This window comes from Babylonia areolata, chromosome 20 (genome assembly GCF_041734735.1).
Source record: "Babylonia areolata isolate BAREFJ2019XMU chromosome 20, ASM4173473v1, whole genome shotgun sequence".
NCBI lineage: Eukaryota > Metazoa > Mollusca > Gastropoda > Neogastropoda > Buccinidae > Babylonia > Babylonia areolata.
The window spans coordinates 23,236,313-23,241,312 of NC_134895.1; the positions used below are offsets into that span (position 1 = coordinate 23,236,313).

Genomic DNA, 5,000 nt, shown 5'->3' on the forward strand with positions numbered 1-5,000 from the left:
CTATGTGTCTGTGCGAGGTGGATGGCCCGCTTGTGCTGTTGGTGCCTTTTCGTTTCGCTGTCACGTCTCTGGCACATGTCTTTGAATACCTTGGTTGGAGCGGACAGAACTAACTTCTTCACACACTGTTGTAGATTACCAGCTTTCCTCGCACTCTCGTGTTCTGTCTGGTGGTGATGCTCTCTGTCTCTCTGTCTCTCTCTCTCTCTCTCTCTCTCTCCCTGTGTGTGTGCTGTGACAAAAAACCCAAAAAAACCAACAACAACAACAACAACAACAAAAAAAAAAAAAAAGAAAAGAAAGAAAGAAAAAAATAGAAGAAAAAAAGAAAGTAGATCGATTATAGTGTAATCTTTGACAGCAGCTGACTACCAAACGCTGCAGCTTCGCAGTATTTGTCAACTCAGACAGGCAGACACATATATATGTATACAATATATATATATATATAGATATAGATATATGTACAGAGAAAGAATATATATATATATATATACATTGTGTATAAGCATACGCATACATACATACATTTACTTATAATTGTGGATCAGAGCCGTACATTACTAACTTAGAATACAAAAGAAATACCAAAGAATGAAAAAAAAAAAAGAGTTGAGTTAAACAGCAGTGCCTCTTTGTGACTCTAATTCATCGTGCCTTTCTTTTCTTTTCGTTTTTTTTTCTCATTGATGTAGGTGCATTTCGCATATCCCTGTTATCTCCGTAGCTTCAATATTGCTGTTTTGCATATAAACATGAACACCTTCGGTGAGATTATTGTTACACTTGGGAGTGGCGTGGGGAAGGAATAATGGTTAATAACTAATTGTTATTTGGATCGATGGATCTGGTCTACGTCGTTTATTTATGCATCAAAAGGCATTGGGCTTGAGCCATTGATCATAGGTGATCAAAGTTCGAGGCCCCGTATCAGTATGGTGCTGTGTCCTTGGGAAATGCATTTTACTGTGATTTTCCTCATCCCACACAGGTGTGAACGGGTACCTGACTTCGGTCAGGGAGAGTTTAAACAGCGGAAGGAGAATATTCGGGCCTTGCTTTCCGATGCTGAGCACTAGACACAGTAGATATGAAATGAAGTAGTTGATATCTACAGGTTCCTTAATGAAGTTACTGCCCCTGTGACCGTTAAAAGCAACGAGACCTCCAACTTCTTCTTCGGATGAGACGATAAACCGGGGTCCCGTGTGCAGCACGCACTTCGCGCCCTGAAAAAGGACCCAGAGCATCGAGAGTGTCTTCATCTGGCAAAATTCTGTAGAAGAAATCCACTCTGGCTAGGTGCACAAATATATACATGCGTGCACTGACAGTCCGACCAAATGCGTTGGGTTATGATGCTGGTAGATTTGGTGCAACTATGGATTTGCCCAAGAAGCAAGATCCAGTGCAACTACACCAAGAGAACATCAAGGAGGTTGACAAGTTTGTCTACTTAGGCAGTGTTGTCAGCAAAGACGGGGGGACGGACGAAGACATCAAGAGCCGTATCAACAAAGCAAGACACGCCTTCAACACCCTTCGACCAATCTGGAGATCGACAGCCCTCTCAATCCGCAACAAGATCCGGATTTTTAACACCAACGTGAAGTCGGTTCTACTCTATGGCTCAGAGACGTGGAGAGTGACAAAGACCAGCACCCACAAGCTTCAGACATTCACCAACAGACTCTAAGAAACATCCTGAACATCAGATGGCCAAAGGTTGTCTCCAATGAAGAACTTTGGAACATGACAAAACAGGCCCCACTGGAGACGGAAATCAAGAAACGGAAATGGGGATGGATAGGCCATACACTACGCAAGTCTGCAACAAACATCACAAGACAGGCTCTTGATTGGAACCCACAGGGGAAAAGGAAAGTTGGCCGTCCGAAGCAGACCTGGCGGAGAAGCATTGAGGCAGAGACAAGGGCGGCCGGAATGACGTGGGCTGAACTGAAGAAAACCAGCCAGAGCCGGGTGCGTTGGAGGAGTGTTGTTGCGGCCCTATGTTCCCCAAGGAATCAAGAGGAATAAGTCAAGTAAGTCATGGATTTGCCCAAGCGCAGTGACGCCTCCTTGAAAACTGACACTGAAACTTCTTCTTCGTCGTCTCCTATCCCGTAGAGTCAAAGACCGTGGGGGCGCCATTGACGGTCTGACAGCAAGTAGCAACGGTGGTCTAGTGGTAGAATACTCGCCTGCCACGCGGGTGACCCGGGTTCGATTCCCGGTCGTTGCACAATTTTTGCCAACGGCCATACCACGTTGAAAACACCGGTTCTCGTCCGATCACCGAAGTTAAGCAACGTCGGGCCCGGTTAGTACTTGGATGGGTGACCGCCTGGGAACACCGGGTGCTGTTGGCATTCCTTTCAAAGCGCGTTGGGTTACGCTGCTGGTCAGGCATCTGCTTGGCAGATGTGGTGTAGCGTATATGGATTTGTCCGAACGCAGTGACGCCTCCTTGAGCTACTGAAACTGAAACTGACAGCAAGTTCTCTCCATTTTCTCCCTGTTCCTCGTCTCTCTCAGGGCATCGTTCAGTCTCAGGCCTGTCTGTTCTGAGACATTGTCCTCCATCTCTTTATCTGTCAGCCTCTCCTTCTCCTTCCCTGCACTGTGCCTTGCAGGGCAGGATTGTATTGTCAAATCCTGCTGACTGACCTCAGTCCAGACGACGTGCCAATACCCCATTTCAATTTTCGCTGCGTTTCGTCACTGTGATTCGGAGACTATTCAAAGGATCCGATGGTTTTGCCTGACTCTGCTTCTCATTTCTTCATTAGTGACGTGATCAATGCAGGAGATGCAGATGAGTTTTCGGAAGCATCCCATCTCTGCGGCCTGTATCCTCATCTCCTGTATCTTTATGCCAATGAGTCAAGAAGTGTCACAACTGACCTTTAACTTAGAGCTGAAAAACTGATAATCATGATTCTTCTTCTTCGTAGGTGTATCACCGTTTAAACTCCGCCATGAATAATCACCATTATGACAGAAATGATAATAATCCAAATGATAATAATATCGTTTATTTTCAGTCTAATATCATCATCTTAGATGAACAAGCTATAAATAAATAAACGAACGATCCGCCATGAAGGCAGCCATACTCCGTTTTCGAGCGTGATCATGATAATATGGTCCCGACTTTTTTCTTTTCTTTTTCTTTTCCCTTCCTCGCGTCGACTTGCCGGCTGATTTCTTGCTGAACACTGTGCGGGTCTCTCTTTCTCTCTCTCTCTCTCTCTCTCTCTCTCTCTCTCCTATTATCATCAGATCAAAATCTTTTGCCTGCTCGTGCAGATCTACAATGCACTGTTCCAGAACTTCTATGCCATATCCATGTTCTGCAGTATTCCAGTATTTACTGTCATATGGGTGGATGTATAGACAAATCAGGAAAACATTTTTTTTTCCAACTTAAGTAACAATTTGTTTATTTCCAAAATCACCAAGTGTTCATATTTTACTTTGATTCTTTTCGCTAACTTTGAAAATACCTTGCGTACAAACACAATAACCCCACCAGAGTTTCTGGCATTAGATGATAATTTAACTGCCTTAGCTACATATGTATCATAGTCCTTAAATGCATGGTAGTCGTATTTGTCTGAATTAACAAATGTTTCGTTCAGTGCGAAAATGTCATAGCACAAAAGTGATTTTATCACATCTTTAATGTCAAGTTTCTGCAACCAACCATTGCAATTCCACGTACATATTTTCTCTCTCTCTCCCCCCTCCTCTCTCTCTCTCTCTTCTCAAGAGCACCTAACCACTTCAGCTCCACAGGGAAAGTGTGTGAAGTGTGTGTGGAGTGGCTGAACGATTGTTCATGGCATTGTTTACCGCCGCACACGGTGCTGCTGATGTTGCTGACGCTGCTGGTGGTGCTGCTCCTCTTGCTGCGATTCCCGGCCGTCACTGGCATCCGACGGTGGTGCAGGACAGGGGGCAGTGGTGGGAGGGGGTGGGGGTGGGGGGGGGCCTGCGACTGTTACAGAGAAGGTCAGCAATGATAGATTTCATTAAAAAAAAATATATCTATATATATATTTATATCTGTGTGTGTGTGTGTGTGTGTGTGTGTGTGTGTGTGTGTGTGTGTGTGTGTGTGCGTGCGTGTGTGTGCGTGTGTGTGTAAAAGAAAAATGGGGCGTCTGTTGTGACGATTCGGAATACTTTCTCAGCATTATATTTTTTCTTCGGGATGACTGCATGTATGTCGTGGGAAGTACTCTCTCTCCCCTGTCTCTCTCTCTGTAATGATAGAGAGACGAATTTCTTCCAAGAAAATACTATGGTGATCCATGTACATTGCGCCCAACAAAGAAATAACTTGGGATCTTATTACTGTAATTATCTATATAAAGCCTTCATCAGAACAACGTGCAGTTGCTGTGAGTTAGTAATTTACTGTTTGATGAAAATTATTTAATATTTTTCTATGTATATGTACATGATAACGATTGTGGCATGCTTGTTCAGGTCTCTGCAGAATGAGCCGATAGTCTTCTGAATATACATAATTTCATTTCTCCCTCCCACCCCCACCCCCACCTTTCTGTCTCTCTCTGTTAAACAACTTTACATCATAATGAAAAATCACAAAAATGCATTGAATTCTGTCAAAGAAAAAAAAAAGAAACGGAAAAAAGCGAAATAAAAATAAACACACACACACGCGCACACACACGCACGCACACACACAGACACAGACACACACACACACACACACACACACACACACACACACACACATTCACACACACACACACACACACACACACACACACACATTCACACACACACACACAACTGAAGACATAAAGAGTGTTTGAGAGAATGGTTAACCCTTCACGTACAGTTACTATGACTGGTACCCATTTCGATCCCTCAGTTCCAGTGGATATCAAGAGCCATCTATCTATCTATCTATCTGTATCTATATTAATGAAAACAAATAATAACCTCATAATTCTGAGGGGAGA

General features: G+C 43.7%; 1 protein-coding gene and 2 non-coding genes across 4 annotated transcripts in view; all 3 read left to right on the forward strand.

The window, feature by feature from the left end:
- LOC143295320 (uncharacterized) overlaps positions 1 to 5,000 on the forward strand; it is a 51,325-nt gene that overhangs the window by 34,444 nt on the left and 11,881 nt on the right. The window lies entirely within an intron of this gene.
- On the forward strand, positions 2,175 to 2,245 carry Trnag-gcc (transfer RNA glycine (anticodon GCC)). Its single transcript has one exon. It is a non-coding gene; the product is annotated as a tRNA-Gly (tRNA).
- Positions 2,254 to 2,372, forward strand: LOC143295530 (5S ribosomal RNA). The gene has a single exon (XR_013057023.1). It is a non-coding gene; the product is annotated as a 5S ribosomal RNA (ribosomal RNA).